Genomic DNA, 18,066 nt, shown 5'->3' on the forward strand with positions numbered 1-18,066 from the left:
GACCCCAGTGACAGGGCTCTTCATGACTTTTCTACCACTGAGCCTCCACCTACATCTAATCTTGGGAGGGGTGAAAAAATGGTATTTTTTAAGCTTTTACTACATGCCAGGCCCTGTACTAAGCGCTGGGGTAAATACAAGCTAATCAGGTTGGACTGAGTCCATGTTCCACATGGGGCTCACGGCAGTTCCATTTTACAGATGAAGTAACTGGGGCACAGAGAAGTTAAGTGACTTCCCCAAGGTCACACATCAGGGCTTGGTCGGACCTTGGCCTGAAGCAGGTCAGTGAGGAGAAAAGAGGATTGAGCTCCAAGCTCCTGAAGAGGCCTAGGCTTGGCATAATCCTCTTTTCCCCCCACCCCCCCACCCCAAACCAGGAGAAGTAGCATGGTCTAAGGGATATAGCACAGGCCTGGGAGTCAGAAGAACATGGGTTCCAATCCTGGTTCCGCCCCTTGCCGTCTGTGTAACCTTGGGAACATCGCTTCATTTCTCTGGGCCTCAGTCATGTCATCTGTGAAAAGGGGATTGAGACTTTGAGCCCCATGCGGAACAGAGACTGTCCAACCCAATTTGCTTATATCCACTCCAGCACATTGTACAGTGCCTGGCACATAAGTGCTTAACAAATACCACCCTTATAATTACTATTAATAGGATTATTACTACCAGGACCCTGGCAATAAGGTCCCATTCGATTCTTCGCTCCTTGGGCTTGATATTAGAAACTGCTACTGACTCGCAGGGCAAAAACCCGCCCCTCTCCCGGCTGCAGCTGATGAGGCAGGGGAGCAGCTTGGCCGAGTGGAAGAAGCACGGACCTGGAAGTCAGAGGATGTGGGTTCTAATCCCGCTTCTGCCACATGTCTGCTGTGTGACCTGGGGCAAGTCACTTAACTTCTCTGGACCTCAGTTACCTCATCTGTAAAATGGGGATTAAGACCATGAGTCCCATGTGGGCCAGGGACTATGTCTTACCCGACTACCTTGTGTCTATCCCAGTGCTCAGAAAAGTGCTTGCAACATAATAAGCACTTAATAAATACCACAATTATTATTTATTATGTCATCCATCTCTGCTCTGGGTACCGATAGATACTCGGGGCTGTCGGGCAGCAGAGGGCAGAGCAGGCAGGCTTAGGGCATGTTAGAGCGCATCTCCCACACCATTGCATGAGGCCTGATTTCGCAGGGTGAAAAGTCCACATCCTTCATCCTCTGGTGATAGGGCCAAAATACAAGACAAAAGCCACTAAAAACCTGGCAGCCCCACCAAGAGATAATCATCCTTCTGTAAAAAGAGATTAGGGCAGAGATAATAAACTATGAGGCGAAGGGTCCAAGGTCCAAGAGCTGAGTGTCAGATCAGCAGACTGCCATAAATCTGTGCACCACGGTGGAGTGGGCTGACAGACTTTATCATCTTTATTACTACCGTGGTACTTGTTAAGTCTTACTATGTGTCAGACGCTATATTGAGCGCTGGGGAAAATACAAGATAATCAGGTCAAATACAGTCCCTGTCGAACATGGAGCTCTCAATCTAAGTAGGAGAAAGACCGGGTATTTAATCCCCATTTTGCAGATGAGGAAACTGTGGCATAGAGAAGTCACACAGCAGGCAAGTAGTGAAGTGGGGATTAAGAACCCAGGGCCTCCCTGGGGTGGGGGAGGTAGGGGGCAAGGGAGGTGGCTCAGGGATCTGGAAGGGATAGACCTCTGAGGTGGGGGAGCAAAAGACCCCCAGCCCCCCAAAACCTGCCGGCAAGCCCTCTGATCCGCTCCACTTCCTGGGCACGATCGACCTCTCAAGTTGTCAGAAGTCAACACGCTGAGAAGCAGTGTGGCCTAGTGGATCGAGCATGGGCCTGGAAGTCAGAAGGACCTGGGTTCTCATACTGGCTCTGCCACTAGTTTGCTGTGTGACCTTGGGCAAGTCACTTCACTTCTCTGAGCCTCAGTGACTTTATCTGTAAAATGTGTGGGACAGGGAGGGTGTCCAACCTGATTAGCTTGTATTGCCTGGCACAGATGGGCTTAACAAATACCACAATTAGGAAATACCATAAAAAAAAACCCTCGATCCCCAACCTGTACCCTCCAGATCTCCACCCCAGGGTTCCAGGTCAGCCCTGCCTTCCAAGAGCATTCTGGGAGTCCATCATTTGAGGGGCAGGGGGCTACTTAGACTGATCCAGAATTGTGTCGGGGACTTTCAGTGCCTCCCCAGCCCCGCCCACGGGCCCGGCAAAGATGAATGAAAACAAAACCTCAGCAGGCGAGACTAAACTCTGTGCAGACAAGACAATCGTCCCCTAATCTGACACCTGATCAGCAACAGCAGCAGCAGCAGAAGCCAGCACAGGGTCTGAGCCTAGCTGCTTGGCAGAAGACATATCAGAAATAAAAGATACCCTGCCCCCGAATACCTTACAATCTAATATTCATTCAATCATATCTACTTAACTCTTACTGTGTGCAGAGCACTGTACTAAGCACCCAGGAGAGTACAATATAACAGTGCACAGACACATTCCCTGCCAGCAACGAGATTACAGTTAGAGGGAGAGAACAGGCACACATAGATCAACCAATCATATTAATCGAGCGCTTACTGTATGCAGAGCACTGTACTAAGCACTTGGGAAAGTATAATACAATAGAGTTGGAAGACCTGTTCCTTGCCCACAAGGAACTCAAAGTCTAGAGGAGGAGTTATATGCAAGCAATAAATCCACAGTATTTACTGAGACCCTACTGTGTGCATATAAAATAAGAAGAAGAAGAAGAATAGCTATGATATTCATTACGTGCTTCTGTGCCAAGCACTATACTAAGCTCTGGGGTGGATACAAGCAAATCGGATTTAAAATCACATCTCTTCCAAGAGGCCTTCACAAAGTGCTCTTTTCCTCTACTTCCTCTCTCTTCCACATCGCTCTTGCACTTAGATTTGCACCCACTGATCACCGCACCCTAAGCTCCACAGCACTTATGTACATATCCATAATTTATTCCTTTATATAAACGTCTGTCTCCCCTCTAGCCTATAAACTCCTTATGAGCCTGGAACATGTTTACCAACTCTGTTATACTGTATTCTCCCAAGCACTGAGTATGGTGCTAAGCACTCAATACGTACAATTTATTGATTGATTGGTTGGTTGACAGCAGGGGACAGTGAAACAGAAACAAGACACGTGTTCCTTGCTTCAAGGAGCATATGCTATAATGGAGGAGACAGACAGATCAAATTATTTTCAAATAATGGAAGCAAGAGGGTGAACAAGGATATAAGCGGAAGGGGCCAGAATGTGTAAAGATAAAATAGATGAACAAATAACTGAATGTCCACATAGACATAAGTGTTGAGGACTGGCATAAATACAGCAGGCTAAGGATGGCTTTTGGGTTGATGTAATTTGGATGTTGGAAATTAATCGGGAAAGGCCTTCTACAGGAGCATGAAGTGGCTAGCAGGGTACTCTAGACTGTAAGCTCCTTAAAGGCAGGGAATATTTCTACCAGCTCTACTGTATTGTACGCACCCGAGCACTTAGTACAGTGCTTGATTGATTGATCAAAGGCGGTCAAAGGACCAAAAAAGATTAGGCTGGAGTAGACTCCATTGGGAGTAGACTCCACTGGGCTTGGCTCAGAGGTCATTGGGAAACTTAAAGAGTCCAGGCTCAATGAAGCAGTGTGGCCTAGTGGATAGAGCACGGGCCTGGGACTCGGATGGAACTGGGTTCTAATCCCAGCTTGGCCATTTGCCTGTCATGTGACCGTGAGCAAGTCACTTAACTTCTCTGTGTCTCAGTTACCTCATCTGTAAAATGGAGATTAAGACTGTGAGCCCTGTGTGGGGCAGGGACTGTGTCCAACACCTGATTAACTTCTATCTACCCCAGCACTTAGTACAGTACCTGGTACATAGTAAGTGCTTAACAAATAACATAAAGAATAAAATTGGACAAAAAGACAAAAAGGGACAAAAAGAGCATCAGTGGACAGGATGTGGCAACAGCTTGTGGAAACAACCTGTTTGAGGAGTTTAGATAGGTCTCCTTTCCCCAATTAAGCTCCCTTTTCCACAGCTTTCTCTCCCTTCTGTGTCATCTAGGTACTTGGATCTCTGACCTTTGGATGTTTGAAATTCACCCCACCCTCAACCCCACTGCACTTAGGGACATATCTTTGAATGATATACTACAAATTATTTATATTAACATTCATTTATTCATTCATTCAATAGTATTTATTGAGCGCTTACTATGTGCAGAGCACTGTACTAAGGGCTTGGAATGTACAATTCGGCAACAGATAGACACAATCCCTGCCCAATGACGGGCTCAAAACATCTGTCTCCACCTTTAGAACCTAAGCTCATTACGGGCAGGGAACGTGTCCCCTAATTCTGTTGCATTGTACTCTCCCAAGTGTTTAGTATAGGGATCTGCACACAGTAATTGCCCAATAAATACCACTGATTAATTGATGGATTGATTGTTCTGGTGCAGGGCAGTGGACTGTTAGCTGGAGAAAGCTTTGGAATCTAGAGGTGGCTTTTGAAATACTGTAAAAGAGGAAGAGCATAAATATATTAGATAAAAACTAAAGGAAACAATTAAATACATGAAGCAAACATGTATACGCGAGAGTCCTATGATGGATGTGGCCTAATCCAGAGGAAAGTGCATCCTGGAGGTGGGGGAATCAGTCACGGGTGACCTCTTAGAGGAGGTGGCTTTTTTTGGGGGGTTTCAAAGATGGAGAAAGACATAGTTTGGTGGAGTTGACTAGGAGGAGTGTGAGCAGTGGATAAGAGATGGTACTGTCAAAGGCAATGTACACTTAGGGGGTGAGCTTGGGTGACAAGAAGAGTGTGAGCTGGGGTGTGACAGGAGAAGAGAGTGGATAGATGAGAAGGAGACAATCAGAGGTGGGGGAATCACTCAGGGGTGACCTCTTAGAGGGGGTGGATTTTTAGTAGACTTCCAAAGAGGGGAAGGACATAGTTTGGTGGATAGGAGTAGGGAAAATATAAGCAATGGCTCGGAGATGTTGCCAATCACAGGCAACGGACAGTTAAGGGATGAGCTTGAATAACGAGAAGAGTGCGAGCTGGGGTGTGATGGGAGAAGAGAGTGGATAGATGAAAAGGAGACAGTGGAGAGCCTTGTGGCCAGCTTTCAGGATGTTCGACTAGGTGGGGAAAGAATTGGGTGGCCACTGGAGGTCCAGGAGAAGTTGAGCGATGCTTTCTAAAGGGGGTTCAAGGAAGATGAGCACACCGTAGGAGCGGCTGAGAGGTTCCACTGGGGCCCAGGGGCTGAGCCCCCTCAGCTGACTAATGTCTCTGGACACCCAGGGGGGCCCCCAGAACCCCAAAAGGGATTCAGGTCTGTCTTCTGATCCGGGGTGGAGCCAGTGTGACTTGTATATGTCCCCTAGGGCTAATATTCCAGGAACTACCACCCCAGCAGCCCACGAGCGCCTTTGTCTCAGTGTGTTCTGGAATCCAGGAACTATTGCTGTGGGATTCCCATCTGGCTCAGGACCCAGCCCGGCCTGAATCCCTGCAATCCCGGGCTCCACCGGACCAGAGCGGGCATAACCTCTCTCAGGATCCTGATCCAAGGCTTTATCCCCCACAAATCTAGGAAGTTCTTCCTTAGTCTAACTGAGCACTCTCCTGCTGCATTTCTCTGGACTGTAAGTTCACCTCGACTGTAAGCTCGCTGTGGGAAGGTCACTTGTCTACTCTATGTTGTATGCTCCCAAGCGCTTAGTACAGTGTTCTGCACACAGTAAGCGCTCAATAAATACGATTGACTGATCGATTGATTTCCTCTCGGCCAGGCCTCTGGGAGCAAGTCCTCAACTTGTGGCCTCCACGGGGGAGGGCTGAATCAGCCGGAGCACATTGGCCACGTGGATTATGACTCCCAGCAGTTACTGGGGCAGCCACCCTGGTGCGAACACACTGGGCACATCTGACCCCCAAACTGCTGTCCCTTCTAGCCTGTCAGAGTGGGCTAGCTCTGGACTTTACAGACCCAGGGCTTAGCTCAAGGCTAGGCTGAAATCACCGCTTAAGATCTATCCACAGGACCCAGCTCTCTCCAGCAACCTCAGGGAAGCTCCTGACCACCCCCTCATCCCATCTTCCCTCCTGTCGGGAGGATGGAGGTCAGGTGGTCTTTTCCAAATGGTCCCAAAAGACCTGAACTTCCATCTCACCCGAGAAAGCTGTGTCACTCAGTGGATAGAGCAGGGGTCTGGGAGTCAGAAGGACCTGGGTTCTAATCCCGGTTTTGCCACCTGCCTTCTGTGTGACCTTGGGCAAAGCACTTTACTTCTCTGGGCCTCGGTTACCTCATCTGTAAAATGGGGATAAGAGTGTGAGCCCATGTGGGACAGGGACAGTGTCCAACCCCATTAACTTGTATCCTCCCCAGCGATTAGAACAGTGCTTGGCACATGGTAAGCGCTGAACAAGTACCATAATTATTCATTATCCTACCTCCTTGCTCATGTGGACCTCTGCCCTTCGCCATTTTGGCTCTCAGAAAATGGGGCAAAGATTAATCTCTGGATAGCGAGGAGCAGCTCTGACTCATCCAGTTTCCCTTTTTCCCAGGAGCGGACTCAGAAAGCAGGCAGGGGTTCCCCCGGGGGGTTTCATTCCTCCAAAAAAAAGTGAAACAGGAAATAACCTCTCCCCTCCGACATCCTACGCTCACCCGCAAGATATAATCAGCTGACTCATTCACAATGAGACTGACTTCTCCCTAACAGCTCTGATAAACATCCTGCAGCATCCGGGCCAGGGACCCCCTCAGACAGAGCGAGGGGAAAGGAGTGATTGGAGCCAGTGGGGGCTGTGACTCACTTCGGGCCAAAGTCCTTTCTCCGAAGGCCAATCGATCGATGGATCAATCAAATGTATTTATTGAGAGGTTACTGTGTGCAGAGCACTGCACTAAGCACTAGGTAGAGGACAGAAGAATAATATAACAGAGTTGGTAGACGCATTCCCTGACTACAACGAGCTCACAGTCTAGAGGGGGAGACAGATATTGACATAAATAAATGAATTCCGAATATGTAAGTAAGTGCTTTGGGGCTGAGGGGGGGTGGGATAAAGGGTGCAAATCTAAGTGCAAAGGTGACACTGAAGTGAGTGGGAGAAGAGAAAATGAGGGCTTAGGCGGGGAAGGCCTCTTGGAGAAGATGTATCTTCAGTAAAGGTTTGAAGGTGGGGAGAGTGATTATCTGTTGGATATAAAGAGGGAGGGTGTACCAGGCCAGAGGCAGGACGTGGGGGCAAGGTCATCAGCGAGACAGACGAGACCGAGGTACAATGAGTAGGCTGGTATTAGAGGAGTGCAATGGGAGGGCTGGGTTGTAGTAGGAGGATGGTGAGATGAGGTAGGAGGGGACGAGGTGACTGACTGCTTTCAAGTCTATAGTAAGGAATTTCTGTTTGATATGGAGGTGGATGGGCAACCATGAGAGGTTCTTGAGGAGGGGGAACATGGACTGAAGGCTGGTCCTCGTTTAGTCCATGAAGCCCAGAAACCCTTACCCCTCTACTATGTTGAAGGAAACCTCCAAGAAGATTCTGGGAAGGGATAGAAATACCTCTATTTATTAAGCTGACAATAGCATTCACCCTCCAGGGTCAGTGATCTTTCGAGGACTACAGAGGAAGTAGGCTTCTGGCCCTTCGTAGAATCCCCGAGTCAGCTCAGGGAGGAAGTCAGCTCCACTGGACGTGGGCAGGCAGAAGAGACTGGTGGCATCACAATAATCCTGCTGAAGGGACTGGCCCTGTTTTAACCCTGGGGTTGCAATGTTGCCAAGAAGTTTGCCCAAGGGGAGTGATGTCAGGGTTAGGGTGGTCACAGAAAGCACCTGCCAATGCCCCTTTGCCAACCAAAGTATTTACTGAGCGCTTACTGAGCGTGGAAGTAAGCACTGGTGGGGGGCAAGAGAGTGAGTGGATCAGGTCCCTGACCCAAAGATAGAAATATACTGGGTTGGTTCGGGTTGGGGGAGGAAGTTACTGAAACAGTTTTACCAAGGAGGAAAGAGAGCAAGGGGCAATGGACAGGAGTTGGTGATTAAATGGTAGGGAAAGTAAGATATGAACATAAGGAAGTTCACCAGTGGTCAAGTGGCGGAATGTCAGTTGGGGCGTTATACCCAGGGGCAGTAGAAATTAATTGGAGAAGGTCTCCTGGAGGAGGTAATAATAATAATAATGATAATAATAGTGGTATTTCTTAAACGCCTCCTATGTGCCAAGCACTATACTAAGAGATGAAGTAGAAACAAGATAATCAGCCCCCACAACGGGCTCACGGATTAAGTAGGAGGAAGAACAAGTATTGAATCCCCATTTTGCATAAGAGGGAAATGAGGCACAGAGAAGTTAAGTGGCTTTCCCAAGGTCACACAGCAGACTAGTAGCAGAACCAGGATTAGAACCCAGGTCCTCTGACTCCCAGGCCTGTTCTCTCTCCATTAGGCCACACTGCTTCTCGTGATTTGATTTCAAGAGGACTTTGAAAATGGTCAGAGTTGGGGTCTAGGGGACTTGAAAGGGGGGAAGTTCCAGGCAGAGGGAAGGGTATAGGCAAGAGGTTGGTGGCAGGAGAGAGGAGAACGAGGCAGAGTTGAATAACCATCATTGAATAACAATGGTTTTTCATATCATAAACTTTGGTTTAAATCCGAGCAGGAATTATGATGTACTTTGTTTAGCGGTGAGTAGGTTAGCTTGAGAATAATGCAGAGTGCAAGCTGGGCTGTAGTGGGAAGAGAGTGGATATGCAGGAAGGAGAGAACTGACTGAGTGTCTTAAAGCCATTAATTAGGAGTTCCTTCGTCTCTCTTTCAACTGAGAAACAGCATGGCCACTTGGATACAACATGGCCTGGGAGTCAGAAAGACCTGGGTTCTAATGCCAGCTCCACCACAGAGATGTTGTATGACCTTGGGCAACTAATTTGCTTTCTCTGTTCCTCAGTTACTTCATCTGTAAAATGAGGATTAAGACTGTGAGCCCCAAGTTGGACAGTCTTCAACCTGATTAACTTGTGTCTACCCCAGCGCTTAGTACAATGCCTGGCACAGAGTACGCACTTCACAAATGCCATAAAAAATGAAAAAAATGTATTCAGTAGGTCACCGATCCAGTCTGTTCTTCCTTCTCAGTATTTCTAGAATCCACCCCTTTCTCTCCACCCAAACTGTTATCCCAGCTAGTCCAGGTCCTTGCCATATGCCGCCTCGACTAATGCTTCAGTCTTCTTTCTGATCTTCCTGCCTCCAGCTTCTCCCTTCTCTATTCTTTTCTTACTCCGCTGCCCTACTCATTTTCCTGATCAATCGTCATATTGTGCACATCTTCCCACTCCTCAAAGACCTCCAACGTTTGCCGATCCAACTCCACATCAGAGAGAAACTCCTAACCCTTGGCTCTCAGGCACTCGATCAGCTCTCTCTCCTCTACTTATTCTCGCTTCTCTCCCACTGCACTCAACTATGCAGATCGAGAGTGGTCTAGTGAAAAGAGCATGAAGAGCATTCCAATCCCTGCTCTGCCACTCGTCTGCCGGGTGACCTAGAACAAGTCGCTTAACTTCTCCATGCCTCAGTTTCCTCATCTGTAATATCTGTTCTCCCCCTTAGATTGGGAGAAGATGAAGGTGGGGAGAGTAATTGTCAGATATGAGGAGGGAAGGGCGTTCCAGGCCAGAGGCAGGACCTGGGCAAGGCATTGGAGGTGAGGTAGACAAGATCGAGGAACGGCGAGAAGGTTAGCATTAGAGGAGGGAAGTGTGAGGACTGGATTGTAGTAGGAGAGTAGTGAGGTGCAAACACCTTGCTGCTAAGCATTTCCTTGTCACCTAAGCACTTGAGCACTCAGCTTCCACCTAGCATTTATGTACGTATCCTTACATCTTACTGCTTCCTCCTTTCTGCAATTTCTTTCATCATCTATCTTTCCCCGCTAAAGTATAAGCTCTTTGAGGGCATGGATCATGCCTACTCATCCTATGGAACTCTCCCAAGTATTTAGCTCTGTGCTCTGCAAGAGTAAACCATCAAGAAATACTCTGAGCTGATGGAGTGATTCAATTATAGATTATGGCAGTCGATATGGCAGTGTGCTACGGGAACCTGCTGGTGCAGAACAACAAGGTTGGTACAAAGATGGGTTGAGGGGGCAGTTGGGAGAGGGTGACCTGGGGAGATGAAAAGTAATCAGGGAAGGCTTCCTGGAGGAAGTGGGGGGGTTTTTTAGAGGGACTTTGAAAAAGACGGGTTGAGCTGTGGTCTGGCAGTTTTGAAGGTGGAGGGAGTTCCAGGCTGGGGGAAAGTTTGAGGTAATGGTTTATTTATCTGTTTATTCCGAAGGCCTCAAGCCTGAGGAAGTTCCACCCTTCTCTCCTGCCGGGTTCCAGCAACAGATGCTCTTTCCATAAAGCAGGTCACCAGAACAGAAAAGCAGCATGACCTAGTGGAAAGAGCACGTGCCTGAGAGTCAGAGGACCTGGGTTCTAATCCCGGCTCCTCCACTTGTTTGCTGTGTGACCCTGGGCAAGTCCCTTCACTTCTCTGGGCCTCAGTTCCCTCATCTGTAAAATGGAGATTAAGACTGTGAGCTCCATGTAGGATATGGACCGTGTCCAACCTGATTAGCTTATATCTACTCCAGCACATAGAATGGTGCCTGACACATATTAAGCGCTGAACAAATACCATGAAAGAAAGAAAGAAATAAAAGCAGGTCCCTGGGTGAGCAGGAAGCTTAGGTTTTCTCAGGAATGAACACACCTTTTCCAGCTGGAGGGGGACTTGATTTTGTCATTGGCAGTCGTGGCTCTTCTTCCCAAGCTGCTCTAGGACAACCCTTGTACCTGCTGACAAGTAGAAGAACATTACTGTCCTGCCCCTTCACAAGCTCAATAGCCAAGTGATGCCCAGGGATGATGATGATAATAATAATAATAATAGTTGAAGTAGTATTTGTCAAGTGCTTTCTATATGCCCAGCTGGGTACTCTGCACTGGGGGAGAAACAAGATTATCAGGTCCCACACGGGGCTCACAGTCCAAATAGGAGGGAGAACAGGCACTGAATCCCCACTTTGTAGAGGAGGGAAGGAAGGCACAAAGAAGTGAAGTGACTTGCCCAAGGTCACACAGCCAGTAAGTGGCAAGATGACAGGCCAGGCAATCTGGGGATTCCCCACCGCACCCTGAGTCAACTGTCAATTCAGAGGCAGGTGTCGTTTTGGTTGAGGTTGAGGCTGGGGTGGGGTAGGGTGGGGGGAGAGGGAGTGGCCTCGGGATTAGCATGGGGAATTCCCCCTCCCCAGCGCTCTCCCTACCCCACGCCCCTCATCTGGAGCAAGGTGTTTGCACCTCGCTACTCTCCCACTACAATCCAACTCGCACACTTCCCTCCTCTATTGCTAACCTTCTCGCTCTTTCTCGATCTCGTCCACCTCACCTCCGACCCCTTGTCCACATCCTGCCTCTGGCCTGGATCACCCTCCCTTCTCACATCTGACAGACAATTACTCTCCCTGCCTTCAAAGCCTTAGGGTACGTGGCTCAGTGGAAAGAGCACGGGCTTTGGAGTCAGAGGTCATGGGCTCGAATTCCGGCTCGGCCACTTGTCAGCTGTGTGACTTTGGGCAAGTCATTTAACTTCTCAGTGCCTCAGTTACCTCATCTGTAAAATGGGGATTAAGACTGTGAGCCCTACATGGGACAACCTGATTCCCCTGTGTCTACCCCAGCGCTTAGAACAGTGCTCGGCACATAGTAAGTGCTTAACAAATACCAACATTATTATTATTATTATTATTATTATTATTATCTCCTCCAAGAGGCCTTCCCTGACTAAGCCCTCCTTTCCACTTCTCCCACTCCCTTCTACATTGCTTTGACTTGCTCCCTGTATTTATCCCCCATCCCAGCCACACAGCACTTCTGTACATATCTGTAATTCACTTATTTATATTAATGTCGGTCTCCCCGTCTAGACTGTAAGCTCGTTGCGGGCAGGGAATGTGTCTGATTATTGTTATGTGAACTCTCCCAAGCACTTGGTACAGTGTTCTGCACATAGTCAATGCTCAATAAATGTGATTGAATGAATGAATGAATTGCTTCTCATTGCCCACCCTGCTCCAGCCACCACCTGCACCCCAGAGACGAGGGTTAGGGGCTGAGAATGCCAGTTTCAGTCCGTCCCCCACCACACCCCAGCCTGGCTTCTCCTAGCCAAGTAGGCAGTTGGAGGGCTCAAACCGCAGCCCCTAGAATCAATGATATTGATTCTGGTATTGGCATGTAATAATAAGAATAATCAGTTCTGTTCTAAGCACTGGGGTAGATACAAGTTAATCAGTTTGGACACAGCCCCTGTCCCACATGGGGCTGACACTCTTAATCCCCATTTTACAGAAGAGGTAACTGAGACCCAGAGAAGCTAAGTGACTTGTCCAAGGTCACACAACAGACATATGGTGGAGCGGAGATTAGGACCCGCGTTCGTCTGACTCCAGGTCTGTGCTCGCTCCACTAAATATTTATTTATGCATATTAATGTCTGTCTCCCCCTCTAGACTGTGAGCTTGTTGCGGGCAGGGAATGTGTCTGTCGAATCGTACTCTCCCAAGCACTTAGTACAGTGCTTTGCACAAAGTAAGCACTCAATAAATATGGCTGAAATACTACTGAATGAAGGAACTAAGCAGCGCTGCTTCTCTGCATGCATTGACGGAGGCTTCGATCATGGAGTTTGGAGTTTAAAATCTGCATTCCCTTTGGGTCTCGTCTTTTGCAATGCAGCAGAGGCTTGGAGACCCCATCCGAGGGCCCTAGGTCAAAGGCGGCGGCACAGGGTTTGGCTCAGAAAAGTGAAACAGTTTTGCCTCGCTAAAGCAGCCCAGTTCCCCACGGGTGGAAATTGCCCCATCGCCTCTCTGCAGATGCAGCTTCCTTATCAGCTTTGGGCTGCTGCTTGAGGTTTCTTTTGCAGAGAAAGAAGGTGCGGGCTCAGATCGCATCTGTGTTTGCCAGGAGGAGAGCAAGCCTCCACCCGACTGGCTTTCGTGGTGTACTCAGAAACGCAATCCCAAGGGAGGTCAGAGATGACCATCTGAGGTCCTGCGGGGTGGGGTGGGGTGGGGTGGGCTGGGGGATCCCGGGAGAACCGCTGACTCTCAGCTAAAGAGCCAGAGGTGGTACAGGTAGGCAGGGCAGTTGTCTGATCCCGTCTGGTCCCGTCCTCGAGGTCCAGGCCAACACTGGGGAACCTCTGCGACAGGCCTGGACTGAAGTCTCTAGACTGTAAGCTCACTGAGTTACACTGGTATACTGTATTCTCCCAAAAGCTTAGTACAGTTAGTCAGTCATATTGATCGAGTGCTTACAGTGTGCAGAGCGCTATGCTAAGTGCTTGGGAGACAACAACAGACTTGGTAGACACATTCCCCTTTGTCAGGAAGCTTAGAGTCTAGAGGGGGAGACAGGCACTAATATAAATAAATAAATGACAGGTATGTACTTGAGTGCTGTGGGACTGGGAGGGGAGGATGAATAAAGAGAGCAAGTCAGGTTGACGTGGAAGGGAGTGGGAGAAGAGGAAAAGAGGGCTTAGTTAGGGAAGGCCTCTTGGAGGAGATGTGCCTTCAGTAAGGCTTTGAAGGTGGGGGAGAGGAATTGTCTGTTGGATATGAGGAGATAAATATGATTGACTGACTAAACCCAGTGGGGAGATCTCATTGCTCTAGGGGTATGACTCTCACTTGGGGTGCAAGAGGTCCTGGGTTCAAAGCCCGGACGAGTCCCCTGTATTCCAGCATTCAATCAATCAATCAATCCTCAGTATTGACTGAGCGCTTACTGGGTGCAGTGCACTGTGCTAAGTTCTTGGGAGAGTACAATCAAACAGAATTGGCAAGCACGTTTCCTGCCCACAAGACACTTACAGACTAGGGAAATAAATATTCACTACTGAAAATACTCAATGACCCAAACAAAATCTTAGGGTTAAAAAGTATGTGAAGTTCTTTGAAATGCTTTGTGTGTTCAGATTTTTTATTGACTCAGATGCCTAATGGCCACACTAAACAAAAAGAATGAGAGGTAAATTTTGATATCTGACAGATTCACTTGTTGGCATTTCCAAATTGCTTCCCACTTTTTAAAAATAATCAAAACACAGTTCTTGGTACAGTACCTGGCACGTAGTGAGCGCTTACCAAATACCACCATTATTACTAGTGTCTTCCCAGTTCTAATAATAATAATAATAACTGTGCTTTCTGTTAAATGCTACTATGTGCCAGGCATTGTACTAAGTAATGGGGTAGAGACAAGATAATCAGGTCCCACAAGGGCTCACAGTCTAAGTAGGAGAGAGCACTGGGATTGAATCCCCATTTTGCAGATAAATTCTGGACCCCTAGCTGGGGGAGGCTTGGTTAGGGGGTCTGGGGGTCTGCATGACCCGAGTAATTCTTCCAGGATCTCAAGCAGTAATAATATTTATTAAGGGTCCCTGTCCCTCGGAGATGGGGCTCAAAAGCAGCCCCAAATCCATGCATCCAGGAAGTCTGGAACCCAAATTTTAAAAGATTTATCTGGCCAAAAAGGCACCACCTCCAGCAGCGGGCAAGGCAGCCACTGGATACAGTCACTAGAAAGAGTCACCGGGCAGTAACCGGGCAGAGTCTGTGGACGGAGCTAGCAGGAAGGTGGCACGGGGCTCTTCCACTCCAACTTTCTCCTTCTCCTCAAGGCTGAGGGCTGAAGCCCAGCAGGGGACAATTTGGTCTCTTTCCCCAAGGCTTCCTCCTGCCCCCTCGTCATCCTGAGGGCGAGGGGGTGGTCTTGGGACCCCAGAAGGTAGGTGTGGGAGCTGGGTTTCCCCTGCCCAAAGGGCATCACTTAGTACAGTGCCTGGCACACAGCGTTTGCCTTCTCCCGAGGGCAAGGAGAAGCAGCATGGCTTAGCGGTTAAAGCACGGGCCTACGAGTCAGAAGGACCTAGGTTCTAGTCCCGGCTCTGCCACTTGCCTGCTGTATGACCCTGGGTAAGTCACTTCACCTCTCTGTGCCTCAGTTACCTCATCTGTAAAATGGGGATTGAGATTGTGAGCTCCACGTGGGACAGGGACGGCACCAGGATTCCTTCTCTGACAAATCTCTCAAATCCCCACCTATTTGTCCCACTTTGGCATTTCCATGTACCTACATACCCCTAAGCATTTAGGTTCTCACCCATAGCGCTTATAGTACATACAGGAATATGTAGAAGCAGCATGGCTCAGAGGAAAGAGCACGGGATTAGGAGTCAGAGGTTCTAATCCCAGCCCCGCCACCTGTCAGCTGTGTGACTTTGGACAAGTCACAACCTCTCGGTGCCTCAGGTACCTCATCTTTAAAATGGGGATTAAGACTGTGAGCTTCATGTGGGACAACCTGATTACCCTGTATCTACCCCAGCACTTAGAAAAGTGCTCGGCACATAGTAAGAGTTTAACAAATACCAACATTATTATTATTATTATATACATATACGGTATATTTACTATTAAAGATAGTACATATCTTTAAGCTCTGTTGCTTCTTCCTACCTGCAGTATATTTTAGTGTCTCCCCTGTTAGATTATAAGCTCCTTGAGGGCAAGAATCATGTCTACTAATTCTACTGTACCGCCCCAAGTGCTTAATACAATCACCTGAATGCAGTAACCTCTCAATAAATATTACTATTATCATTATATTTGTTAAGCTTTTTATATGTGTCAAACAGTGTTCAGCACTGGGGTAGATACAAGTTTATCATATTGAACACAGTCGCTTGTCCTACATGGGGCTCACAGGCTGAGTAGAGGAGGGAACAGGCATTGAATCTGTATTTTACAGATGAGGAAACTGAGGCAGTGAGAATAATAATAATAATAGTAATGGTACTTGTTAAGAACTTACTATATGCCAAGCACTGGACTAAGTGCTGGGGTAATTAATCAATTTTATTTATTGAGCACTTAGATCTCTTTTTAATAGTATTTGTTAAACACTAATTATGTGTCAAGCACTGTACTAAGCGCTGGGTAGAAAAAAAAATAATCATGTTGGACAGAGTTCATGTTCCACCTGAGGCTCACGGCCTTAATCCCCATTTTATAGATGAGGTAACTGAGGCAGAGAGACATTAAGTGACTCGCCCAAGGTCATACAGCAGACAAATGTCAGAGACAGGATTAGAACCCAGGTTCTCTGACTCTCAGGTCTGTGCTCTTTCCACTAGGCCATGCTACTTTCCTGTGATGTACTGTGTGCAGAACACTAGGCTAAGCGCTTGGGTGACTACAACATAACAGAGTTGGTAGACACATTCCCTGCCCATAACAAGCCTACAGTCTAGAGGGTAGATACAAGATAATCAGGTTCCAAATGGGGCTCACAGTCTAAATAGGAGGGAGAACAGGATTTGAATCTCCATTTTGCACATGAGGAAACTGAGGCACCGATAAATTAAGTGACTTGCTCAAGGTCACACAGAGGGCAAGTGGTGGATCTGGGATTAGAACCCAGATTCTCTGACTCATTCATTCATTCAATCATATTTATTGAGTACTTACTGTGTGCAGAGCCCTGTACTAAGCACTTGGGAGAGTACAATTCAACAATAAACAGACACATTCCCTGCCCACAGCGAGCTTACAGTCTGGGGGTGGAGAGACAAACATGAATACAAAAAAAGGGCTGGGAGTGGGGAAGAACAAAGGGAGCAAATGAGGCCTAGGATCTTTCCACTAGGCCATGCTGTCCTTCTACATTAGACTTGGCTCCCAATTTTCAGTGGAGATGTAGCATTACCTGAGGCTTTGTTTTAAAACATTTCTTCTGTCCTCCTTGGTTTCAACTACTCATTTTCACCTTCCCATTACGCAGCAGCTGTTTGGGCATCACACTGTCATCCACTGACCTGAGACCCCACCCAACACAGCTGGATTGGAGCGTAGTTTCGATTCCAAGTGGCTGACTTCCAGCTAGGACCTCGCCTTGTGATCCCTCCTTGCCAAATGATGTCACATCACTAGAATAATAATAATAATAATGATGCTATTTGTTAAGCGCTTACTATGTCCTCTCCCTGACTTTCCCATCACTGTGGACGGCACTATCATCCTTCCCCAACCTTGGTGACACCGCAACCTTGGTGTCATCCCCTCTCTCATTCACCCCACACATCCAATCCATCACCCAAGCCTGCCGGTCTCACCTTCACAACATCGCCAGGACCCGGCCTCTCCTTTCCATCCAAACCACTATCACGTTAGGACTCATCCTATCCCGACTGGATTACTGCATCAGCCTCCTTTCTGACCTCCAGACCTCTTATCTCTCCCCACTTCAGTCTACACTTCACTCCACTGCCCGGATTATCTTTCTACAGAAACGCTCTGGGCATGTCACTCCCCTCCTCAAAATTCTCCAGTGCTTGCCTATCAACCTCCACATCAAGCAAAAACTCCTCACTCTAGACTTCAAAGCTCTCCATCACCTTGCTCCCTCCTACCTAACCTTCCTTCTCTTCTTCTACAGCCCAGCCTGCACACTCCACTCCTCTGGTGCTAACCTTTTCACTGTGCCTCATTCTCGCCTGTCCCACCGTCGACCCCGGCCCACGTCCTACCTCTGGCCTGGAAAGTCCTCCCTCCTCAAATCTGCCAAACAATCACATTTCCCCCTTCAAAGTCCTACTGAATGCTCACCTCCTCCAGGAGGCCTCAGCTCCCCCTCCCTCCTTATCGTCTCGACTCACTCCCTTCGCTCCACCCCTCTCCCCGTCCCACAGCACTTGGATATATATGTACATATCTATAATTCTATTTATTTCTATTGATGCTATTGATGCCTATTTACTTGCTTTGAGGTACGTCTCCCCCGCTCTTGACTGTAAGCTCATTGTACTTCTTCATTGTTGAATGGTACTTTCCAAGTGCTTAGTACAGTGCTC

Source organism: Ornithorhynchus anatinus, chromosome X1 (genome assembly GCF_004115215.2).
Source record: "Ornithorhynchus anatinus isolate Pmale09 chromosome X1, mOrnAna1.pri.v4, whole genome shotgun sequence".
NCBI lineage: Eukaryota > Metazoa > Chordata > Mammalia > Monotremata > Ornithorhynchidae > Ornithorhynchus > Ornithorhynchus anatinus.